This window comes from Peromyscus maniculatus, chromosome 5 (assembly GCF_049852395.1).
Source record: "Peromyscus maniculatus bairdii isolate BWxNUB_F1_BW_parent chromosome 5, HU_Pman_BW_mat_3.1, whole genome shotgun sequence".
NCBI lineage: Eukaryota > Metazoa > Chordata > Mammalia > Rodentia > Cricetidae > Peromyscus > Peromyscus maniculatus.
In genome coordinates, this window is record NC_134856.1 from 61,601,924 (window position 1) to 61,627,928 (window position 26,005).

General features: G+C 48.5%; 1 long non-coding RNA gene across 13 annotated transcripts; it reads right to left on the reverse strand.

Moving 5' to 3' along the window:
• Positions 1–1,379: 1,379 nt before the first annotated feature.
• LOC107401887 (uncharacterized) lies at positions 1,380–26,005 on the reverse strand. 13 transcript variants are annotated; one of them, XR_013051403.1, is made up of 13 exons: positions 25,077–26,005; positions 23,283–23,395; positions 22,859–23,043; positions 22,273–22,311; positions 20,152–22,043; positions 10,351–10,446; positions 10,208–10,258; positions 7,887–7,933; positions 5,631–6,617; positions 3,108–3,227; positions 2,698–2,775; positions 1,644–1,685; positions 1,380–1,461 (listed from the first exon to the last, which is right to left on the reverse strand). It is a non-coding gene; the product is annotated as an uncharacterized LOC107401887 (long non-coding RNA). The 13 variants fall into 13 exon arrangements; XR_013051398.1 differs by having other exon boundaries at positions 22,796–23,043; XR_013051404.1 differs by lacking the exon at positions 22,859–23,043 and adding an exon at positions 22,796–22,857 and having other exon boundaries at positions 20,152–22,311; positions 25,188–26,005.

The following is a 26,005-nucleotide window of genomic DNA, read 5'->3' on the forward strand; positions in this document are numbered from 1 at the left end:
AATCAGTGAGGTTCGCTGGAAGGGATGAGTTGCATCTTCTGCACATTGACCCTCAAGTTCCTGGAAGCCAAAAGAGATGAACGTTCTGTTCTTCCCCCCTCCCCCACCCCACACCATTCTGTCCTCTGTCCTTCAATCAGACTGTGTGTATGCATGTTCCCAGAGGACCTGGCCAGAACGCTAGTTAGCGCTCACATGTCCCTAGAGCACGCACACATATATCTTGGGGGTGCTTTCCTTTGAAAACCTTATGCATGACTATTCCCTGTCAGATCTACAGAAGCCAGAAGCCTAGGGGAAAACAAACAAACAAAAAAAAAATTGGCTGAAACAAATGAACCAGTGTCCTCTGAGAGGGGCCATGGTCCAAGGCAGGGAGGGAATGGGGACCATCCTTCCATTACCTTTGGAAGATGCTGATGCATAGCTAGAGATGCTTCTCTGTAGGTCCTGGGCAAAGTGGGCCGGATACACACAAACCTGCACCAGATGTAGGGTTCACAGGACCAGGGTGGGCAGCAGTAACAGCCCAAAGGTGGCATTTGTCAAACAGGGGTGGGTGGAGGAGAAAAGGTCTGGAGAACAGCTCTGTGATGAAGGCCACTCGGGACTGTTGTGACTTGTGGCTTCCTCAGTAAAATATGTTTGAAAAATGGAGCTGCACTTTCAAAATGGCCCCACTTCATCCCCTCTAGTTCCTCTCCTTTGGCTAAAACCTTTGTCAGCTTAGCTTTCTGCCCCCTAAATGAGAAACTAGCCTGATATTTTTTTCACTTTGTTTTGAGGCTCTGCTGTGCCTACATCCACTTGCCAAAGCCTCTGATGATAAACTTCATCAAAACAGCATGCATGTGTTACAACCTCTGTCCTAGAAACAGGCATTCACTAGGGCCTGCGTGTGTTTGCAGAATGGTTTCCAAACTTGACCTGTGTCCCCAAAGCTGAGATCACCATGGAGAGCTGGCACTACATTTCTGTCCTGCCTCAGGCGATGCACAGAGGCCAGAACGCTCTGTGCTTGGGAGCTCTGCCATCCCGAGGCTCCTTTTGCCCTTAGGATCGATGCACCCCCAAAATATGTGGTCACTGGACATCAGAAAACACAACATCCTTGTGCATTACTGCTTGAGAGAAAATAAGAAGCCGGGGAGGGTCACTGCTGAGATCTGCCTCTAGTCCCTGTCCACAGAGCCCTTCCTCTGTCAGGGGACTGACCGGGCACTTTCTGTTGCAGGTGACCTTCAAGTGTCCTTGCCTTCCTGCCACACCTGCACCATTTACCAGCCTAAGATGGCTTCCTTGGCCTCGTTTAATTCTCTAGTCCACCTTTGTATGAATCTATTTTCCATTGTTATAACAAAATACCAGAGCCAGGGTGCTTTATTTTTTAAAAAAGAAAAAGTTTATTTCACACAGTGTTGCAAGTTGAAGAAGATGGTGCCAGCTCTGGAAAAGGCTTCCCTGAATGTGTCAGATCACATCAGATGGCATCATGGGAAGATCACGGGGAAGACAGACAGAAAGAAGTGGGAGAGGGACAAGTCTTTCTCTTTTATTTAAAAACTGTCTCTCAAGAACCAAGCAGGTTCTCAGGAGAAGTACTCCATCTCCTCCCCCAGGTGAGACCTCCACTGACCACTCACCTCCCATTATGTCAGGTCTGCAGACTTGGGCGGTGTCCTAGTCTGGGGTGAGGGAGAGAAGACTATAAGAACTGTGGAGTTAGGAAGGGGGTGGATAATTAGTCCGCACTGAAAAACAAACTTCTGATGCATGAACTTATGTGGACACCTTCCGGCCATCATCAGACCAAAGCACCCCACCATGCTTGGCTTTTCTGTACTGTCCACTTTGTTCCCTAGTCTACGCTCTTCAATGGCTCTCCATGTGAGCCTCATCTTCATCCTCTTCTTCTCTCCCAGGCCCACCCTGCTCTGTGTGTCAGGGTCAGGAGGGGTGCTGGCCTTCTTTAATTCAAGCCTCTGTCCACAGCTAGAAGATCACTTGGCCCCTGCTGCTGAGGCTCACTGTGAGTCACACCAGGCCTAGGCAGAGCAAAATGAGCAAGAAATGCATTCCCGCCCTGCAAAAGCTCAGAGGGAAAATCTAGGCGGTGAAAACATGGACCAAATGCGGCCATCATCTGTTTTTGTACACAAAGTTTCACTGGAACACAGGCATGCCATCCACCCATGGCTATGTCACCACACAGGGGACACACTGAACAGCTGGGACCAGGCATGTGATCTGCAGATCAGGAAACATTTACCACGTGGTCCTGTGCAAAAAACCGTCTGTAACGAGTCTTTCTCTGTCTCACCAGCCAGCTCCCAAATAATGACATGGAGACTTATTAATTATGAAAGCTCTGTCTATAGCTTAGGCTTGTTCCTTACTAGTTCTTATACCTTAAATTAACCCATTTCTATTCATCTACGCGCTGCCATGTAGCTCGTGACTGTTACCTCTCCTGCATGTCTTTGCTGGTTCTGCATCTCCTAGCATCTCTCTCCTGTGTCTCGATTTCTCTTCCTACTTCCTCTCTGCCTATACCTCCTGCCTAGTGATTGGCCATTCAGCTCTTTATTAAACCAATCACAGTAATATGCTTTCACACAGTGTACAAATATCCTATAACAACCATCTGTCTGCTCTGCCCCAGTTAGGGAGCCCCAAAAGATGGGCCCTTTTTCCTACCTGTGTCCCGGGTACTGCCACCCACGCATCCTCAGCAGACAAACCCTCAAGGCCCGGAAGTGCCTGAAGCCAGGTTCTCTGGAGGGCAAACACAAGGAACCTTAAGAAGAGAGTGGAGCCAGGCTGAAATTCAGTTGGTAGAGTGTTTGCCTAGCATGCTTGAAGCCCTGGGTTCCACCCCCAGCCTTGCATAAACCAGGTATGGTGGCTCATGCTTCTAATCCCAGCACTCAGGAGGTAAAGGCAGGAACATGGGAAGTTCAAGGCCATCCTTGGTTACATAGCGAAGCCAGCCTGGGCTACCTGAGACTATGTCTCAAATGAACAACAACAAAAAAAAAAATTGGAATGAGGCAGGTTGCATGGTGTCTGCAGCATCCTGACAGCATGGGACTCTGTTGCTGCCTTACCTTATATCAAAACTTCCATCAGAAACAGCATCACCTTCCCCTGGACCGTGAAAGCCTCCTGTGTTGGCAGTGGTCAGCATTGTCTCAAGATGAACAGGATAGTCCTAGACAGTCACTCAGCTGTGCAGGACACAGGCTCATACCTTCCAGAACTCTGCCTGACGGCCTCATTCCCTCCAAGCCCATGTCATGTCCCGCCTGCCCCTCTCTAAAACAAGGCAGTCGCTCCCAGGACTACACGCACATTGAGCCCAACCACACTCCGCTTCACTGGCGGTTTTCATTGTTCCCACAAGGGACGTGACTGGTCTCTTGGCAGAGAAGAAGCGGCAGGGAAGGCAAAGAGGCCTTCAGGCTCGGTGCCTTCCTGCTCCTCAGAAAGTTGTTGGTTTCCACTGTACTTCTTATGTTCGTGAAGGCTCCTTAAAAACCAAAGCCTGCACTGAGAACCCCCAGCCCACCCCAGCCGTGACACAGGAGCAGGGATGTACCTGTATCGGCTTGACCTCTGAATGATACTTCTGTGCTGCCCTGGTGCGCTTCTCCTGGACCCCTCTGCAAATGCCTCTCCACCCCAGAGAAGCCACCCACCTGCAGCCTCCCCTGGCCAGGGTCACTCTGCACAGACAACCCCTTTCTACGCACCCCAGTCTGACCCTTCTGCTGTCTCCAGATGCCCTGGGGCCACCTGTCCATCGGCTGACATCACCCCCCAAGTCCCACTCAAGCTACTCAGCAGGGTCCCCCAAGCCTCCTGTGTCTGTTGCTACCCGGTCAGCCTCCATCCAACTGACTCAGGACCTTGATGACTCTGAGACGTCTGTAGGTCCATCTGTTCACCTTCAGAATACCTCCTCCCACAAGAGGGGATTGTTTATCCATTGCCAGTGGGAATGTGGAATTGTCCAGCCACTATGAAAGTCAGTGTGGAGGTTTCTCGAAAGCCAAGAAACAGATCTACCGTATGTCCAGTCACTCTCGAAGACTCACCCAGAGAGCTCTAAGTTAACACATCACAGAGACATCTGCACATCCATGTTTACTGCACTACAGCTTCACCATGGCTAAGCTATGGCGCCAACTTAGACATCCAACAATAGAGGAATGAATAAGAAAAATGTCGTATAGACACAAGAGAACTTTTTTTTCAGCCATGAAGAAGAGCAAAGTCATATCATTTGTGGAGAAAGTGATGAAACCTGGCACGATAAAATAAAGTCAGTCTCTGAAATGCAGATACTATTTTTTCCTCTCATGTGTGATTGCTACATCTTATATAACCACATCAAATCATGTATGTATATATTAAATGACAGTAGATATGCAATTGTCTAGTGGAACAGAGGGTACTAATGAGGGAGGAGCTAATGAAGGGAAAACAGGGGAGCAGGGTGAGGCAGAATATGCCCAACATGTCATATGTAGCTGCAAGAAAATTTAAGATAATTAAACAGGAGGCTGGAGAGACAGCTCAGTGGTTAAGAGCACTGGTTGCTCTTGCAGAGGACCCGGGTTCAGTTCCCAGCACCACATGGTGGCTCACAACTGTAACTCCAGTTCCAGGGGATCTTACACCCTCTTCTGGCCTCCGCAGACACTGCGTGCATGTGATACACAGTCATGCATGCAGGCAAAACACTCACACACACAACATACAATAAATAAATATTCTAATAAACAAACAGAAAACGTCTTCCCATTCAGACCTCTTCTCTCCCATGCCCAGTGTCGTCCCCCCCCCCCCGCCCCAGCATCTATCCCTGTCCTCCCATGCCTCACCTGCCCTCTTCTTCCTTCTGGAAGGTAGCTCCACCTTACTGAGCCCATCACCACCTCTGGACCATGCCCTGCCTGGCCTTCCAGGACTCTACCTACCCAATCACCTTCCAGCCTTCCTTTTTGTCACGCTCCACCAGGAAGCCTGGATGCCCGCAGACTGTCCCCACCACTGTGAACGTTTCTCTCCACACCTCCATGCCAGCTCTACTCCACTCGCCTGTCCCTCTAATCTGCCCAGTCAGCACCTCATCTCAGCCAATCCCAGGCCAGGTCCTGCTGTCACCTTTCCAGACTCACCAACAAGGCTCTCTGCCCCCCGCATCCTGTCAGCCCATCGCTCTGTACACTACCGTGATGACATCTTCGGGCATAAAGATGTGGCCGTTTCCTGGACTTCTGGTACCCATCCCCAAAGCCTCCCCGCCAGCTCACATGCTAACTCAGAACAAGTTTCTCTTTCTTCCAAACACCACCTCTCTGATTAGTGTCACACTAGATGTGCACATTTGTCAAGCTTGGGGTGAATGTGACCTCCAGAATGGAGAATGCCAACCTGGCTGGATCTTGCCCCCAAGATTTAAGTGACAGCATTGTTTTCTACACCAGCTCTCCGGGAGGCCATGGGCCTGGCATTTGTACTCTAGGCTGTCGCCCTGACTCTGAGCCAGTCAGCTGCCTCTCTGTGCGTCCCTCCCCCTCTCCGGGCCACTTTCTTCATCTGCAAAAGAGGAAGAGTAGTACTACCTCAGCAGCCAGTTTCTGTGAAACGAGTGATGTGGCAGAGATGTGTCTCCCAGATGTGACCATTGGTGTCCCTTCTGCTGTGGGTTGAATTTGAGAGTGTCTTCCAAATGCCTGTATTGAGAATCAAACCCCCAAGGTGATGGGAGGAAGATGAGGCCTTTGGGCATGATCAGATCATGAGGGTGAGGCCCTAATAAATGAGGTGAGTGTCCTTACGAAAGGAGTCCTGGAAGAGAGGAAATGGGGAGGAGCCCACTCCATTTCCGCCACGTGGGGCCACAGCTAGACAGGTTACCATATAGAAGAGGCCCTCACAGAACTAATCTGTGCTGACACACTGGTCCTTAGATGTTTAGTTTCCGAAACTGTGGGAAATAATGTCTTTTCTTCGCACTTCGAGGTCCCCAGCACTTCGTTACAATTGGGCTGAGACTGTCCTCCTGCTTGAACAGGGACGGGCGAAACTGAAAACTCAGGAGATTGGTAAGAGCCAACCTTTAATACACTACATTCCCAGGTGCTAGATTGGGGGTTCCCACAGCTCTTTGGGTGTCTAGCAAATGGTTCTTCCCTAGTGTCTTGCCGGGTGATTGATGTCTCATGTTCTCACATAGCATGACTCTCTAGCCTGACCCCCACAGTACATGAGACTATAGTGGCTCCAGGCCAGAGTCTGCTGCTATGCCTACCTGCTCGCTCCTTCCACACAGTTTCATGTAAAAAGAGCCAAGAGTCAGGATGCTGACTCAGAGCTATTCCAGCTCCCACTGGGGGGAAGGAAGTGTCCCACGCATATCAGGTCCCAGGGGTTGGGGCATGATCTCAAAGCGTGACTCCAGCAGTCCACACTGTTCCTCCAATCACAGTCCTCCTTCAGGCAGGACTTCCTCCTCAAGGTCCTCTGCTCCTGTGTTTGTGCCAGCAGAGTGGGGGTGACAGCATCCTACTCTCCTTTGAGGTGGCTTTCACATCAGTGGGCTGAGACCCCTGGTAGACAGCCAGAAGGAAGAAACAGGAGAACCCTACAAGCTTGCAGGTCAGCCAGCTTAGTATATGCAGCACCAAGGAGCCCCTGTTCCAAACACTGACACCCAAAGTTGTCCTATGACCTCCACAAGAGCACCGTGGCATGCAGCCCACCCACATACACACATGTATTAAGATAAAGAGAAAGAATGAAAGAGAGAGGGGAAGAGAGGAGAGCCCCCTTTCTCTGTCTCTGTCTGTCTATCTATCTCTCTCTCTCTCTCTCTCTCTCTCTCTCTCTCTCTCACACACACACACACACACACACACACACACACACACACACACACATATGCACGCACAGAACCGTCACCTCTTAGAGAAGCTTGTGTTCATTAACATTAACCCTCAACTAAATGGAATCGCATGCGAGTTGAGTCAGTCTTGGCAACTAAACCCTGCTTTGGACAATAGGAAACAGAAGGTTATGTGCACATGGCGTCCAAAAGGAGTTCCAAAGAGGAAGAATGAGTCCGGAGACTCCCACACACCTAGAGAGCAGGAGCCAGCCTTTAAAATCTGGGCCTCCTGGCCACTGAGCCGGACCCACCACCCTTAACCAATGATCATCCCCAGGCCTCTCAAAGCTAGCGATATGTTCCCACCACTTCTGTTTTTAACTCATGAAACCAAATGATGGTTTTGAAGTCTCCCCCTCTACAGCAGGGCTGTGTAAGAAGGTGCCAGAGTGTGAGGGACACGCAAGCCTCCTTGGGACTCATGCTTTCGCCCGCAGTGGCCTGAGGATGGCTTCAATGTTCTGATCTTCAGTCTACATTGCATAGCTTGCATGCACAGGGGAACACTGGCTGGGGACAAGAAGGGCAATACTCTGAATGGTGAGCCCGACAGGGCACGAGTGCACCCGAAAAGTCCTCTCCAGGCTGTCTTCACTAGGACCCGAATTTCTAGGACTTTACAGAAGTAAGGAGGCCGTGCGGTGAGGCAGGCCTGTAATCCTAGTACTGGAGAAGCAGAGGCAGGAGGATCACAAGTTTGAGGCTAGCCTGGGGCTCTCAGAGAGCTGCATACTGCCACCCTGTCTCAAAGCTAACCAAAACATAAAACTGAAAGATATTGATAGTTATACATGAATTTGACTTTTTTTCTTATTAGTAAAATTTGTAAAAATGCAATTATCATAATGTAGTTTTTGAGAAAAACAAAAATCTCTTGACTACTGGGAACAAAATACCAAAAATTATTATGAAGGCATGGTAGTTCTCATACCTGTAATCCAATACTCTGAGAACTGTCACAAACAGTTCAGGGTAGACCTGTCTCAAAAAAAAAAAAAAAAAAAAGATTACAACAGGCCAGTTTAAGTGTAAGATATAAAGATTCTTAATGCCAGGAAAATAAAAGGAGATATGCCTGGTTTTCTTTTATTATGAAATTAAAAAATATCATGTACACTGAAAGTCACATTTTTATGTAGTTGTAATGTGTATCAGATTGGTAAATTGTCACGTGCTGTTTGGGCTCACTGAGGAACTACCTCGGGAAGCAGGGTAGACACCTCCCCGTTTCAGACCCAAGTGTATTTGTCTCAAAGTGTCCTCTGAGGCCCTTGTCTAGATAGAACTGGTCCCCTCACTCTGTGAGAGAAGAGATCAACAAAACAGCCCCCAGAGGGAAAACACTGCGTCCTTGAGAACTGCCAGAAAGAAGACATTCTCAGTGAAGGTAACTCATCCCACACTATAAAAACGCCCACAGTGGGAAGGAGAAGTCGGAAACTCAGCCATCAAGAGGAAGTGTGTCCAGGGATCTAGCTGTCGGCCTCAACTTCTCTAGTTTGTTTCTGCTGGATTTTTTGAGCTTTAAATCTGAAGATGTTTTCCTGTCTATTTGTCTCCCTAACTATTGATTGAGGCTAGGCATTTTAATCAGCTCTTGGGAGGCAGAGGCAAGAGGATCTCTGTGAGTTCAAGTCCAGCCTGGTCTACATATCAAAGTTCCAGAACAGCCAGAGCTACATAATAGGGAAGTCTGTCTCAAAACAAAACAAACAAAAAGCCCCCAAAACAAAAATAGCAACAACAACAAAAACTATTGGTGGCTAGTTATTGCTTTTCTTTGTTTTTCTATCTACTTAATAAGCTCATTCATTCAAAACTGAAAGTATGGCTACTATAGACGATTCTCTAGACCCTACAGATCAGTCATGCTTCAGCTTAGTGGAATGTGTCATTCAAGTAAGGGAAAAGCCAAAGGTTGTGAATATTCTAGAGATTTCACAGAAAGAAACTCTCGGGGGGGGGGGGGGGGGAAAAACCATAATCTAGAAATGCTGTTTTACTCAAAATCACTTTTTTATTGAAACAGGGTCTCATGTAGTTCAGGTTGACTTCAAACTCACTGTGTAGGTCAGGATGACCTTGAACTCTTGCCCCTTTCAGGTGCTGGGACTGTTGCCACACCCTGCTCAAAATCATACCTAAGAAGGAAAGCATGATTCTGGTCCCTGGAAAGTTTTAAGAGACGTTAGATGAGGCTGGGGCTGTGGTCCTATGACGAGGACTGCCTAGTGTACACCATGCCTTGGCTTTGCTATCCAGTGCCACATGGAAGATTACATGGAGGCTCTCCCTAAAAGTAGGAGAAACTGACCTCAGGAACACTCATCAGATCCAGGTCCCCGTCTTAGCTTCTCCAACGCCAATTTGTGTTTTTCTATGTATGTATATATGTATATACGTATGTATGTATGTGTACGTGCATGTGGAAGGCAAAAGACAACCTTGAGTGTCATTCCTCAGGTTCTATCCTCCCATACTTTTTTTTGAGGCAAGGTCTCTCACTGATCTACCTATAAACTAGAATGGCCACTGACATCAGTGATCTCTGTTTCCATCCTTTTTTACAAGGGTTCTAGGGCTCAAACTTAGGTCCTTGTGCTTGCAAGACAAGTATTCAACTAACTGAGTGATTCTCCCAGTCCTACCTTTCAATTTCTTCTTTAATAGTCTTATTTTGGGGTGGGTGGGAGGCTTTCTCAAGACAGGGCTTCTCTGTGTAACAGTCCTGGCTGTCTTGAAACTCTTTGTAGACCAGGCTGGTCTCAAACTCACAGAGCTCTGCCTGCCTCTGCCTCCCAAGTGCTGGGATTAAAGACCACCATACCCTGCTGAATAGTCCTATTTTTAAGGATTGATACTACTTAACTTCTATTTTTCCTTCAAAATTTTCCAAAGACGGAAAAAGGAAATCATTGTTTTTATTACAGTAGGGCTTGCTCTACGTCATTAGCATGGCATGCATCTATTAGACCCTTTTATATATCCCAGCTACTGGTGAGGTCTTGGGGCTCTTATTTTCCCTACACCTTGAGACAGTTTTGCTATTTCATCTTGGATTAATTATATCATGATTATTGCTGATTAGACTAAAGGAAAGAATGGCAGAATGACTTAGACTTGGATGCAATAGTGAACTTTAGTTCAGCACCACGGCCACATTATTCTTTATTTCCTTATTGCCTTGGCAGAAGTGGGGCTTCATCATTAAGGGGTGTGAATGAAGACTGATGAGCCCACCTCCATCCTCACCTTTAGCTTAGATGATGTAGACAGTCATTCAGAACCTTTGTTTTTAGTCTACTGTGGTAAAGACAAAAAAAAATAGAAGATGTTTCAAAGTCTTAGATGAATCAGAAAACTGACTCAAAGAGACAGCATGCCTCTATACCTACCTCAAAATAATATTTGAGTTCTCGCAACTCTTCAATGGGATGCTACTTCATGTATTCATTCCTCGCCTCCATTCATTCTTCCCCAAAAGGACTTTCCTAATGGAGGACAGTGGAGAAGTAGGGAAAGAGGAAACATACTGTGGATGCCAGACACTGTCTTCCAAGAGAACTAGGAAGTGGGTGAGCCAAGGTATGGCCAGGTGGTCTGCGCTCAGCTGAGAGCAGAAAATGAATAACCAAATTGCCAGAGCACCAGCCGAACGTATTCAGCTGTGTCTGATGGGCCAAGAGGGAGACAAGCGCTTGGCATGTCCATGCTAGCAGACAGGTGTGCTGAGCCTGCTGCCTGCTCGGAGAAGGGCTGCTTTCCAGCTGAGCGCCACTAGTTTTTCAGGACAACAACAGCCAGCATCCCCCACCTTTAAGAGCAAAGAGGAGGAAGTAGGTCAAAGCAGAAAATGAGTGCAGGGGTGTAGACCAGATGGCTGCCCGGAACCCAAGAGACTCTTCAGTAAAGATCAGGAGAAGTAAAGGGATGAAGCAGTTGCCTAGATAAATTAAGCAAAAATAAAAAGAGGTGATGGTAGCTGGTGACCCAGGACAGTTAGTTGTCTACACCATTAAACTACTAGACAGTTAACCAGATGGCCCAGCTTGTGGGAAAGCAACAGCAAGCTAAGGCTGAGTGGGTTTAGAAGTTCATGATTACTTCTCCCTTCTTAGCAGCCCTTGGCTATGAAGTCAAGCCATTCAACCAGACAAAAAGAAAGCACGAGTATCAAGTCAGTGGCCACTTGTAATCAGTAGGCATTAAATAGGACAAGATTGACTAGGCTTGATCTTTTCCTTAGTGAATCCAGTGCTGGCATTGGACATGGAGTTAAGAAAATGATGCTGTATTCATTTATTCATTTGATCGCTAATCTGTGAGTACTTGGGGCTATATTGATTAACTAGAACTGAGCCTTGCTCTTAAGGAACTTACATTCTGAAACAACATTTTCATTAATGAGTTGGACATGGTGGATCATGCCTGAAATCCCAGTACTCAGGAGACTGAGGAAAACAAAATATAGCAATTACTGTGAACTTGAGGCTAGCCTGTGCCATATAGAAGACACTATCTCCAATATGTATTGTATATATTTGTAAATCATTTACTCCCATCAATAAACTAGAGAGTTAGTAAGTGTTGCTCCCACTTTATGGCTAAGAAAAACCAAATTCAAGATATGTAAACATTGTGCGTAGTGTCCTAGACAGAACCTACATTTGACCCACGTCTCTCACTACTGAAATACACGTTTCTAAAATATACCCTTTTTTAAGGTTTTGTTTTGTTTGTTTTTTAGGAAGGAGACATTTGAATGAGTCCTGCAAAGTCTATGGGAATGAAGAAACAGAGATGAAAGGAAAAGGACCTAGTATGAGAGACAAAACAGATGCAGGGATGCAGTGTGATATTCTGGAGGGGAGGGTTACAAGAAAGAGGAAGTTTGTGGGTGGAAACTATGAACTCAACTTTAAGAATAATTTTGAATGGCTTCTAGGACACACGGAAGAAATAAACAGTGGTCACTGAGAAATGCAAACGTGGAATCCTACTGAGTGGCCTTAGCCAGAAAGCTGGTTCTGGGTATCAACAGGAGTGATGGGAATCACCATTAGAGGGCAAGGAGTCCATAAAGAGAAATGGGAAGAGAGACCAAAAGGAGGCCAAGGAACTTCGGGAAGCCCCCCTTTTAGGAAAGAAGCAGAAAGTGAAATGGAATGAATGAGTAGTCGGGCGGCCCTACAGTCTCAAACTTCCCAACAATTCAGAAAGAGAGAGGTAAAGCTACTGCAAAGTCTTCAAAAGACTGGACAGGAAATGGACCAAGAGAAGCCTGTTGTAGGGCTGGGAGTGGCTTAGATAGAGCCCCAGGTTCAATCCCCAGCACCTCATAAACCAGGCATGGTGGAGAATGCCTGTACTCCCAATACTTGGAAGGTAGAGGCAGAAGGATCAGAAGTTCAAGGTCATCCTCAGCTGCATAAGGAGCTTGAAGGCCACCCTGAGCTACATGAGACCCTGTTCTGTTCTGTTTTGTTTTTTAAAGGCCTGTGTGGGCAAGTAGGGTGGTTCTCACACCCTTTAAAGCCAAGTGTGTGCTTGAGCAATGGAAACAGCGAGGCTGGCTTGCCCGGTCAGATACGCTGGCAATTAAGGCAGGAAAGAGGAGGAGCCAGGAGAAAGTTTTTATGGAACGTTCCGGGCTGGGCTGCATAATTTCAAACATTATAAACCTCTTCCTGCATCTCTATTTTTTCCATCCGCACGCCCTCTTCACACTTCTCCAGTAATGTGTAAACTTGTCCTGGCCAAGCTAATCCATCAAGACAGGGACACTTAGAAGCACTGGTCTAGGCAGGCTTGTCACTGTGGATCTGGAGGGAGAGAAAGAAACCCAGAAGTTGATAAACTGTTCTAGCAAGAACTTTCACCAAAAATAGCACCATCTAGGTTAGTGATTACAAAAGGTGGAAGGCCGTAGCGTGAAAAAAAAAAAAAAAAAAAAAAAAAAAAAAAAAAAAAGAGGTGGTTGTGTTTGTGTAGAAGACAGCTGAATGTGTTTGTAGGGAAGGTTCTAGTGTCCAGGGATAAATGGGATGATTTACAATTCCAGACAACTATGAAGAGCAAGATGACCAGGCCATGCCAGGAAGGGCCTGCTTGAGAGAGAAGCAGAGGTCTTCTCTCCCCTGAGAACTAAAGAAGGCGAGAAGTCTGTCGAGGAGAAAGTAGAGAGAGAGGAAAACAGAGGACTAGGTAGCTCATACCAAACATACACGTTCCACAAGATATACACAACATCTCTCCAGGACTGTAAAGCTGGTTCCATGAGTAAGAGAGTTTGCCACACAAGCATGAGGATCTGAGTTTGAATCCCCAGCCCCCATGTAAGAAGCCTGGCATAGCTCCACTCACCTATAACCCCAGCACTGCAGGAGGAAGAGAGAGGAAGATCACTAGGGCCTGCTAGCTGCCAGCCTAGCTTCAGGTTCTGTGAGAAAGCCTATCTCAAGGTCAAAAGATAGAAAGTGATAGAGCAGGACTCCTGGCGTCCTCTGGCCACTACACTCACACACAGGGGTGTGCACATCCATGGGTGCTGACACCCACCCACCCACCCTACCCCTACCCCCCTCCACCTACTCCCACCCCCACCCCCATCTCATCTCTCTGAATGCATTAAATGACTAACATAAGAGTGAAGATTTAACAAGCTTGAATCTGGGGGATGGAGGCCCAGGAGGTAAGCCCAAAGTATGAAGTCACACTTCCTCCCAGGTGGCAGTCAAGTTGTCTTCGTTAGGGTTTCTATTGCTGTGACAAAACACCATGACCAAAATGCAAAGAGTTTATTCGGCTTATGCTTCCACAGCACGGTTCATTATTGACAGGAGCCAGGACAGGAACTCAAAGAGGACAGATACCTGGAGACAGAAGCTGATCCAGAAGCCATGGAAGGGTGCTGCTTCCTGGCTTGTTTGACCTGGCTTGCTCAGCCTGCTTTCTTCTAGAACCACCATCCACAATGGGCTGGGCCCTCCCGCACTGATCACTGATTAAGAAAATGCTTTACAGCCGGACCTTATGAAGACATCTTCTCAACTGGGGTTCCCTCCTTTTAGATAACTCTAGCTTGTGTGTCAAGGTGACACAAGACTGGCCAGCACACTGAGGCTGGGCAGTACTTCTTGAAGCATCTGTGACATGAGGGACAGGTACTGGAGTCTAGGACTCACCAAAATGATTGTCCCAAGAAAATCAGGCTGTGAATTTGAATGAGAAAGAGGCAGATTTTTTATGACAATGACCTTCGAATCGCCTCAACCCATGAAACTGGTTTAAATTAATCTCAGGGAGCTAGTGTCCCCTGCCTCTTGGTAAAAAACAAAGCAAATCTTTCTAGAGGACAGTGGACTCTTCTAAGGCCTCAAATTATTCTCACTATTAGCTTTGTGCGCATGTCCAAACCAGGAAAAAAGGGTAGCAAGAACTGTCAGAACAATGGCCAACAGAACAACAGTAGACTCTGTACGCTCCAGACACAACGTTATCAGAGGTACACTTTAAATGCATGCAATTTCTAGTGCAAGGAGATTTGGGGTGGGGTCAAGGCTGAGAAATTCAGAAAGTATCTGGAGGACTGGAGAGATGTCTCAGCACTTGCTGCTATTTCAGAGGTCCCAGGTTCGGGTCTCAGCACCCACATAGTGGCTCATAACTAGTTCCAAGGGACCCGACGCCTCCTCTGACCTCTGTGGGCCCTGCTTGCCTGTGGTGCGCCTACTCAAACACACAGGCACACACACACAAAATAAAGCAAATGAATATTTTGAAAGAGAGGGTAAAGGAAAAGGAACCAAGTGGAGATTTTCCTAACCAAAAACTAATAAATTTAATGTCATAGATGGTTTCCGTAAGCTAGGAATTCAGGGTGAAGTAAGCCCATGATGGAGCACAGAGAAACGAAAGGATGGGAAAGACAGAGAGATGGGAAGAGAGAGGAGGGAGGGAACTGATTGGAGATGGAGAGGTGGATCAAGGGTTAAGAGACTCACTGCTCTTCCAAGGGACTTGAGTTCGGATCCCCAGCAACCACACCAGCTGGCTCACAGCCTCTGTAACTCCAGCCCCAGGGGTTCTGACACACTCCTCTGGTCTTCATTGACATTGCCCTTACATGTGCATACTCACACAGAGACACATACGGGCATAAAAGAATAACTCTTTTAAAAATAAAACAAAATAACAATTCAATGAATATAAAGCAAAGGCATGCCCAGCGATAAAGAACATTTCTTAGTCACAAAAGGTCAATGTAACATTATAAACTTGAACAGATTTACCTTGAAAATATTAAAAAAAAAAAAAAAAAACAAACAAATAGCAACAAATCTACCTATAGATAACCCCACAGTCACAGCGGGAGACACTGGCATATCTCTTTCAATATATACCATGACACACAGTCAAGTCAGCGTGACATGAAGGTTTCCAAGATGGTGAGCAGCCGGAAGCTAGTGGGCCATCGAGGCTCCCAAGCGGCGCTTAGGAATAAACTGCAAGGAACATCTATTTGTGTCCATATTTTGATGGCAGAACAATATAGAAAATCAAGGGCATTTTCCTCTTGAGTCAGGGTGGTGATGTCTGCTGGGAGGACAGACGGGATCCTTGGGGAGGACAGTCCTCATTCTCGACCCCGCTGAGAAGGACATGAGCAGTCATTATCTTGAGAGAGATCTTGGAGGAGGAAAAGAAGGAAGCCGAGGCACCGAGCTGGCCTCAGTCTTTTAAATCATGCATGAGGCAAGGCCTCCTGGAGAGACAAAGAACTTGAGAGCCCTGGGCAAGCTATAGAATGAGAAACATGGCAGGCTACGAGTCCACTAGAGGTGGGAGATGATTGCAGGGGGGAAAAATCCAACTTACCCAGGGCACAAACTAAAATGTCTGGAAGGAAGGATCAGGTCAGACACTCCACCTGTGAGGTAGTTTAGAGGGTGAGGAGGGATAAGCCCATTCATCAGTAGTGGCTGATCCCCAGTCCCAAAGTCTAGACAGTCATATTGGATGTAGTGATGGTGCAGCGTGGACAGTGTTCCGTGCAGGGGCAGCTGCCTCTTCGTTCCAGCCAATGAACACCCCAGGCAAGCAATTACCCAGTGGTGCTGTAAGGCAAGCTAACAATCTGGGCCTTTAAAAATAATTTTTGGGGGGTGGGGTGGCTGGAGGAGGGAAAAGAAGGGGATCTGTGGTTGGTATGTAAAATGAATAAAAAAAATTCTTAATAAAGAAAAAATAAATAAATAAAAGTAATTTTCTGTTTCTTAAATGTTAAAAACTACATCAAATTATTATAAATATGCTTCAGGGAAATTGAGGCCCACTCTATGGCCCAGGTGAGTTTTATGGTGTGAGTATGCTAGCTAGATAAGATAATAGGACTGAGGTAGAATGTGTCCCCTTAGACTGGACCTTCTCAGCAGCCACACCAGCACTCAGTATCAAATTTGGGGTGTGACAGAGGAAAAGAGGGTCCATAACTATAGGAGAGATGACCCCAAAGTCTATAAGGGCCTAAGGACCCAAGGACCAGAGATGTGGTTTCTATGGAAACACAGAGAAGCCGAGAGAGACAGAAAAGATAAGATAGAAAGTTGGGGGCTGGTAAGATGACTCAGCCAGCAAAGGTGTCTGCTGCCGAACCAGATGACCTGAGTTCAATCCTTGGGACTCAGATAGTAGGTGGAGAGAACTGATTCCTACAGTTGTCCTTACACACACACACACACACACACACACACACACAGTGCACATGGCATATACACAAATAGATAAATGTAATAAAAGTTAAAAGAAAGAGAAGGAAATGAAGGAAAAGAAAGAAGAGAAAGAGGAAGAAGAGGAGGAAGAAGGAAAAGAAGAGAAGAAAGATGAAGAGAGGAAGAGGAGGAGAGAATGAGAAAGAGGAGAAGGAGGAACAAGAGGAAATGGAGGATGAAAAGTCTGAAGAATGAGTTTCAGAACACAGGGTCTCCAGAAATAAGCCGTTCTTTATTACCACTGGTCTTTGCTTTCATCCTTGTCCTCTCTCTCTCTCTCTCTCTCTCTCTCTCTCTCTCTCTCTCTCTCTCTCTCTCTCTCAATCTCTCTCTCTCTCTCTCTCTCTCTCTCTCTCTCTCTCTCTCTCTCTCTCTCTCTCTCTCTCTCTCTCGCCTTCTGCAAGGAACTTCAAGTGTGAGTCAGGCAAAGCTACCCTAGGGCCCTGGAGCCATGCTGCTCACGCATGCTTGCCCCAGTGGCCTCAAAAGTACCAAGCTCATCCATTGTGTCTTTCTGGGTACCTTGGTGGTGGTCAAGCCCAGCAGGTCATGGCCAGCACAGGGCCTGTATTCCATCTGCTGGGCCCCATATGGCCACCTTCCAAGAAGTAGGTGCTGGAGCTGAGGAAGCAGAGAGCAGTGTGAGAGAGGTTGGTCAACAGTCGAGCAGCTGGAGGGAGGGAGGCTGGGGAACAAACAGCAGACCTCAGGGAAATTGGGCTCTGACTGAACAAAGTTCAGCCTTGTTTTCTCAGAAAGCGGAGCTGGGGTGAGCCACCCCCAAAGAACAGGCAAAAGAGCAACCCAGCTGAATATTGGCTCCCAAGCTTCCCAGGCATGACAGGCTTGGCCACCCAACAGTGACCAGGGTTGCTGTTGCTGTGCCCCTCAGGGAAGAAGAGAGGCAGCAGCAGCTCTGGGTGAAAGGGAAGAGGGACGGGCAATCAAACCAAGACTGAGCTGGCAAACAGCTCAGTGAATCAAGTGCTCGCCATAAAAGCATGAGGACCTAAGTTCTGTTCCCCGAGATCAGCGTGGTGGTGTGTGTCAGTAACAACAGCCCCAGCAGGGAGAGAGTAGGCGAACCCCGAGAACTCAAGGGCCAGCCCATGTAGCCGGTCCGGGAACTTCAGATACAGCAAGACACCCTGTTTCAAAAACCGAGATGGAGATCCTGACAAATGGCTGAATAAAGACACGGGAAGCCTGACAACCTGAGCCTGATTCCTGGGGCCCACATGGTGGGAGAGGGCTGATTTCCACAGCCTGATTGGCAGTTCCCTCACCCCACCCCCCAAGAGGCTCTGGGGTCCCTCTGCTCTCCTCTCCCGTGCTGGGATTACAGGTTGTGTTCTACTGCGGCTAGTTTCTTATGTGAGTACTGGAGACCCAAACTCAGGTCCTCATGTTTTCCCAGCAAGGGCTTTACCCACTCAGCTGCCAGCCGTGGCCCCGACCCCCGGGGCCATCTATTTTCAAGTGCTGTGTGGAGTAGGTTCGGCAGATGAAAACTCCAGTGAGATGGGACAGCGTGGCCTGTTCCCCATTGGGTGCCTACAGCTCACCTCCACAGCTGCCTCGGTTACTAGCCCAGGCCTTAGACTCCACAGCCTCCCCTCCCCCAGGCCCTAAATCACTCCCAGACCCTTTGTTCTTCTCCACAGCTGCTCAGCAAATTCCTTGATTTGAAATTATGATCACAGGTTGGAGAGCTACTTAAAATAATTTTGCCAAATGCTCCGTCTCTGCATTGATGAATATAATGGAGGAGAAATTTCAAGAGGGAAAAAAATTTAAGAATTCACTTTGTTCAGGGAAAAAAAAAAAAAAAAGGAAAGTCACAGCTTACAGCACAGTATTAGCTTACATCTAAGGATTCTTTCCCCTAGGAAGTTGACTGTATGCTGCCCTTCAGTGAGCCAGTGAGCCCTGTGCCAGCCAGGTGAGAGAGGGAGCTGCTGTTGGTGAGAAATCCTGCCTGCAGATGCAGGGAGCAAGGGTCGGGGGTGGGGTGGGTTTGTTTAAGCATGAGTCAGAGGAGCTGGGGGTCGATCCCAGGTCTCCGATTTCCAATTTCCTGTGTAAGCCACTGAACACAGAGTGCCCCGTCCCAGCAGGTTTTTATGCTACCGCTCTGTGGAACAAAGGCAGATACTGTATGAGGCCACACGCATAAATAACCCAGTCAGGCCGCCGCTTCCTTCTCTAAGGGAGACATCTGTGGAATCCGGAATCTGTAAGAAACCGAACTCTAAGGGAGGCAGGGGGGGGAAAGCCGACCACTGTCTGGCTTCTTGGTCATCAGAGGCCTTAAGCATTGCTATTCCATAGGAGACCTGGGCCCTTGTCCAGCCCCAGCCGGCCTGTGGTCAGGGGCTAGCTATTCCTTCCTTCGGGACAGCCCTGCAGCTCAGGATCCAGGCTAGAGAGCACAAGGGACTGACCACGAGTCAGAACAAGGCTCCTATGTCACTCCACATTCTCCTTCAGCAGGCTGGCCCCGAGAAGGACCTTCCTCCCATTTTCCTGGGATTTCCTCAAGGCTTGGGACTAGAGAAGAATATGGGAGGCATAAACCCCGAGTGAGGGAGGGTGGCTCCACACCTAAGTAGCTCCCTGGGAGTGAGGAGGCCCTTGGTAGAGTGGGCGTCAGGGTTTGGCCAGCCTCTAGCAGGATCCAGGAACCAATAAGGGGCACGTGTCTGCTGGTCACCTTCCACAGATACTGCACTAGGAAGCTCTGTCTGCTACAGCACACAGCGAAGCCCCACCCTCTGAGAAGGGCATTGTCTCTAAAGGGTCTGGAGTGGCATACTTTGACGCTTCTCACAGAGTCAGGCAGGGTTGTGCTGAATACACTAAGCTGGTCCACTGAGTCTGGGAGGGGGACCCTGTGCACCCCCTAACATAGCAGCTGAAATGACCCCTGCTACCTCCCTCAGTAGGCATCACCCAGAAATTCCAGGGCCTTTGAGGTGCAGTGACAACGGACATCAGGGCTGAATGAGTCCGCAACTCTTCTCTTCTGCTTCCAAAGCAGAAAAGGTCCTTGACCTTTGTCTGAGCCTCTGTTTTCTCGTCTGTTGAATGGGCACAGCTCTCTTCCCCTCACTAGTTGAGCTGGAGAACGAGACAAATCTGCCTCGTGGGTAAGCAGCAGTCTGCAGGACAATGGCCCTGGAAGAGGCCAAAGAATACCGGGTAGGGGTGGTGTGGGCAGAAGAAATGCTCTGAGCATCTAGATGGGAGGAGACGGCATCTTTCTATGCCGGGGTCTGTTGGTCCTAGTTTACAGGGCTGTCTGCTACAGGTCTACTAACCTGTTTCTCTCCCAGGGGACCTGATCTCAGGCTCCACTCCAAACCCACTCCCCCTCCCTCTTCCTCTTTCCCAGGGGACTCTTTGACCCCTGGAACCCTTGAGTACCTGTCCCCTCCAGTCACCGCTGCCGGAGACAGGAAACAGCTCCGATTCCTTTGTCTCTGGGTCTTTGCTCTGTTCCCCGAGTGCCCTGAGAAGGGCGGAAGGGCCAGCTGCCCAGAGGAGGAGATTTTATCACTAACACTGTTTGGAATTACTACTGGTTGGCAGTTTAAAGTGTAAAATGCAGCATGGCCTCGCGCCGGGGTTGTTACAGTCTTCTAAACTCTGGGGGACAGCACGCTTCTCATGGGCACGTAAGGCAGACCCAGCATGCTCACTTCTGTGGTTCACCTAGACGACCCTACGCCCTCCCCTCTTATGCCCTAGGCACAGGAGGTGATTGACTGTCGCTCATGTCTCTGTGGGTCACCCTTAGGGTATGGCGAGGGTCCTCCGGCGGCCTCCGCTTTCCTCTCACAGTTTGTTCCGTCTTTGTGGATGACTGGATCTGATGAGGAAGTGCTGTCAGCAGAAGAGCAAGGAAAGCCTTAGCCAACACCCCCGCCCGCCCGGGAGCCAGTCCCAAGTCCTTTCCCTGCGGGGTGTGAGGCCAGGTAGCTCAGACCTGTCACCCTAGCTATTCCAGAAGAGCTGAGGTAAGAGGATGATGAGTTCAAAGCCAGCTTGGTCCATTTAACAAGATAAGGTATTGTCTCAGGTTTCTCAAAAAAAATAAATAAACAATAGCAAAAGGGGGGCCAGGGATACAGCTTAATGTTTAGAGCACGTTCTAGCAAGTTCCCAGGTCCTGGATTTAATCAATCCCCAGTAATACACACAGACACAGACAGACAGACAGACAGACACACACACACACACACACATACACACAGTTCTTTAACTCTGGTTCTTTGTTTGTTTGTTTGTTTGTTTGTTTTTCAAGACAGGGTTTCTCTGTGTAGCTTTCTGCCTTTCCTGGAACCCACTCTGTAGCCCAGGCTAGCCTCGAACTCACAGAGATCCACCAGCCTCCGCCTCCCGAGTGCTGGAATTAAAGGCGTGCACCACCACCGCCCAGCTTTGACTCTGGTTCTAGAAGGGAGAGACTCTGGAGAAATTTCTGGAAAGAAAAGACAGAAGCTCTATTCCACACCACGTGACTCGGTGACTTCTGACAGCAATCCTGATGGCGTGCTGCCCCTGGGTTTGTTACACACCACATTCACCTCTCATCTGTTCCCTTCTGGGATCCCAAAGCAGCCTAGGAGCTTGGTTGGTTGGTTTGTCTACTCTTATTTCACAGCTGAGGAAGCTGAGGCCAGAGGTGTCTGAAGTCAGCCATTCATCTCCCACCCTCCACAGCGGTGACCACTATGCCCTGTGCCAGTCAGGGTGCCCTTCTGCCGAGGATGCCGCCACACCTGGTTGATGGAGAACCCCCACCTGCTCCAACACCGGGAGACCAGCCCTTTGAAAGCAAGCCCGGATCCAAACTCGGGGTTAGTTAATGATAAAGCTGAATAACGTAAGGACCGGCCTGCCCTCCCACTTTATCAACATGTGACTTAGATTTGAGTGCCAAGCTAACCCTCTCCAGAGCCACATCCTTGGCGGTGACTTATTAAAGAGTAAATCAAAGTTTGCTGGACGAGAAGAGTCAATACCCACACTCCGCATGCCAGGCTGGTCCTGAGCCCACTTCCCGGTTCCACTGTTGACTTGGGCTGTAATCCTAGATAAGTGAATACACTCACTGCCCTGGGCCCAAAGGGCAAGCCTGGGGAGAGAGGCCAGGACTAAGCCTGCCCCCACCCTTTACACACACACACACACACACACACACACACACCTGGCAAGATGCCGGCTCTCGTGGCTTGCTTCAGAGGGGGAAACCTCAGACAAAAGGAAGGCAGGTACAGAGCTCCACATACAGCCTCTCGTCCTTGTGTCTGTGACTGTGAAGAAGTGGGTCAGCCGCATGTCGCATCCCCAATAGGAACTCTACCATCCTTTGGCTCTAAGCTCACCCATAATTAGCGGGACCGAGGAGAGGAGAGCTGCACTTTGGGCCTCAGATGGCAGGGCGGAAGAATCAGAGCAAAGTTGACAAGAGTCAACTGTAATCACACAGTGAGCATTTTCAAAGAAACAAATAAAAATAGCCAGAAGTGGGTCAGCACTTACAGTAAGGTTGGAGGCAGGAAACTGGGACAGACTTCAGTCCTGCGTGGAGGGGCAGAAGTTGTGTTGTGTGAGTGTGGACTTGTGCTATCTTTGGGTTCCCACCCCTGCCGCTGCTGTCCCCTTCTGGGGACACAGGGCCTCAATTCCAGTACTCTCAGTCCCAAAACCTCTTCCCTGAGGCTGAAGACAAGAGGTGCCTAAAAAGAATTTACCAGGATCCAGGCATGGTAGCACATGCCTGTAACCCAGAGGTGATACAGGAGGATCAGGAGTTCGAGGTCTTCCTCGGGTACATAGCAAGCTCCAGAACAGCTTGGCTATGTAAGAACTTGTCTTAAGAAAAGAAAAAGAAATAAAAGAAGAAGAAAGGGAGGAGAAAGGGAGGGAGGAAGGGAGGAAGGGAGGGAGGGAGGGAGGGAGGGAGGGAGGGAGGGAGGGAGGGAGGGAGGGAGGGGGGAGGGAGGGAGGGAGGGAGGGAGGGAGGGAGGGAGGGAGGGAGGGAGGAAAAAGGAAATTAACTCACAGGAGAGGCTGGTAGGAAGAAATACAGCAAGAGATTGCTTGTAGTCTCGGGTATGGCACTTACTGTTAACAGACAGAAAACAGAAGAGTCACATCCTGAGTGATCGACCTGGGTCCCAGCAGGTGGATCTCTTCAGAGCACTGTTTGTACCAAGTGCCATGAAGTACACATATTCGTGCATGCACACACATACGGGCTACCAGTACGTGCTTCTGTCATTGCTTCTCAGATCTGTGGCATCCAGGGCACTACACACACAGGAAACATGCAAGAATGCATAGATGCATATGATGCACACATAGTACACACACACACACAAAGCACATACATATAGCACACCTTCCTACATGTTCTGAATACTTGCTCATATGTGCATACCAGGGTACCCAGTGGGCACACACAGTCACAGAAGTAGGCGTAGTATCTATTCACACATGTGATAACTGCATTCACACATTGTAACCACATGAAGCCCATGTATACATACCCAGCACAGTTGGGACTCTGTATCTGAAAGTTCTTCAGCCATAGAATTAATCAACTTTAAATGGGGGAAGATTTGTGTCTTTATTATAAGCTTTTTTTCCCTTCCTGCACTCCCTAAAAGGATACAGAAAAATAGCCATTACTTGGTGTTTACACTGTCAGGCATGGTAAGTCCAGAGGTGATTGGTGTGCAAAGTAATATGACTGTGATATGTAAATACATCATTTTATATTGGAGACAAAAATCTGCAGATCCCAGAACTGGTCTCCCATGGGTCCCAGGAAGCCCTGTACTCCTGAACATGCACATTGTGCATCATGGGCCCTGTGTGCACACACAGTAGGCCTGCATCTCTCTTGCTCTCTCTGTCACCTTAAGACTTTGGCAGCTGTCAACTTTCATTCTTGGCAGGGTTGCACTTCCTGGTGGCCTTTGTGACGCGCTTGGGTCAGATTTATCAGGCTTATGTGGGAGGGGCATGCAATCGTCCCAGGTCTGGGTTTCAGGTTCCAGGTCCCCAGGACCAGCACAGAGGAGCTGGCAACGTGGCATGTTTTGGTGAGAGTTAGGCATGCTTGCTAATTTCCTGGAGTCTTGAAATACACACTGCTTCCAAATGTTGTCTTTCAAAGAAGTTCTGGAGCAATGCCCAGGGACTTAAAGAACACATATGTGCATGAAAACAAGCATGTTCAACACGTGGGGCAAAGCACGTGGGCACCATGAACGTAGAGGGTTTGGAGTGTAGACATGCTCCCTGCAGTTCTGCCCTTCCACCCTGTCTCTTCTTCACGCAGGAAAGAGAGGCAGTCACCCAGACGAGGGTCGCAGGGCCTCTCTAGTTCAAGAACTCAGAAGCGGCCTCTCTCTGGGGGTTAAATGAGCTGCAGAATGTTTGGGGTGCTCAACCAGGCCCACACCTCCACCCAGCAGAGCCTTCCCTGCTGTGGTGAGTGTGAGTTACAGCACAGGAATAGAGTCTGTTTCCACTTAGGCCAGAACTTGAGAGCTCCTGGAGCGTTTACCCTCAGAGCCTCCCATAGGCAGAGACGGCGAAGATTCCAGAAGGAAATGATGGACTCTCCCTGTGCTCTCAGCCTCTGCCCCCAACGGTGGTGTGTGGAGGTGTCGGGCGGAGTGTGTCTTTAAAATATTACATCGTTTACAAAGATTTACTTGTTTATACGTCTAGCCTGAAGGGCAGATTAACCAAACGCAGACCCATGGTGGGGGGTGGGGGCGGGGGGGAGAAGTGTCTACAAGAATTTGTGTTCTTGTCTTCAAGTTTGGCTTTTCAGAGGGTGGGATTTGGGGGGAGGGGGTGAAAAGGAAGCCGCTCAGGCCAGATAAACTTAAAACCGTAAGCAAAATTCCCTTTTAGCTTTTCAAAAAATGACAAAGTCACACCAGAGAGGAAATGAAAAGGGAAATTTTTAGACTTCTCATCTGTCCAGAAAGCCCCGGCTGTGTCTCAGAACCCAGTAGGGTAACTGTCGGGCCTGCGGTCACACAGCAATCCCAGGAGGCCTTGCGTCAGCAGCCATTATATCAATAAGGAAATACAATCGCCAAACCACAGCCCCGCTTTTTTTTTTTTTTTCCCTAAGCCCACATGTTGCTTTAGGAGGGTTTTAAAACAAGAGACTTTCCTGTTGTCGAAACCTGTGAACCCACAGCTCTTCCAGGTTACTTACGTTATCCCACCTCTTACAGCCACCACAGAGTGGATTTCAAAACTTTCTCCTCCCCTCCCCTGGCTGACAGGGCATTTGACTCCCCGGAACCCTTATTTACCAGACTGTGCGGCTCACTGCTGACACAGGAGGAAAACACTAGTTGCACATTAAGCTCCGCAGCAAAGCAACCTGGCCAGATGCTGTCCTGATGCGTCGTTTATCCACTGACCTGAACGGGGACGGCCACAGGAAAGAGAATTCTGCAGAAGTGGCCCTGGGTGGTCATGGCAACGTTGCTCAGCACAACCAGGCTATTTTTCCACGCACATGCACACGCTCGCTTGCAAATGTAAGATATCACAGGAGGCCGTTGTTTATCATAGGATGTGCAATCAATCTGCTGGAAATTTTTAACTACAACCTACAGGCAGCCCCAACCACTTTATGAGGGTGCTTGTCTGAATTGCTGGAAAGGGCCAAGTAGGAAAGCGTAGGTGGAAGGCTCTGCAGGGGCACGGGCGAATGAAGTCAGCTCTCCAGGACAGCTCCTTTGTGCTGCAAGATTTGTTTTTCCCTTGAGCCCATAGGAAGATGCAGATGAAAGACAGCATTGTGGAACCATGAGCCAAATCCACAGAGAAATATCCCTCTTTTCTGCTCAGCTCAGCAAAAAATAGCTGTACCAGATTTGATAACCATCTTCCAACTTAACTTCTGGCCTGGACAGGGGCCACTTGACACAGTTCAAGCAACGCCTGTAGACTTCATCCGTGATCCCTCGCCTTGCCTGAAGCATCCGCCCCTGCAAGTCAGGCCTGAAGTTAACAGAGGCCTTCTGGAAGGAAACTCATTCACTTCCGTGGCCAATTGCACTGAGGATAACTGAGGGTGAACTTTACTTTGCAGCCACAGCCAGTGATCTTCCTGCCCACTTCGGTCCCCACGCTGCAGTCTTGAATATCCACCCGACACTTAGCTAACCTCACACTTTCAGCCTTTTTGGGTTAGAATCAACACTTAGCTCATCAGAAAAACACACATCTTCCA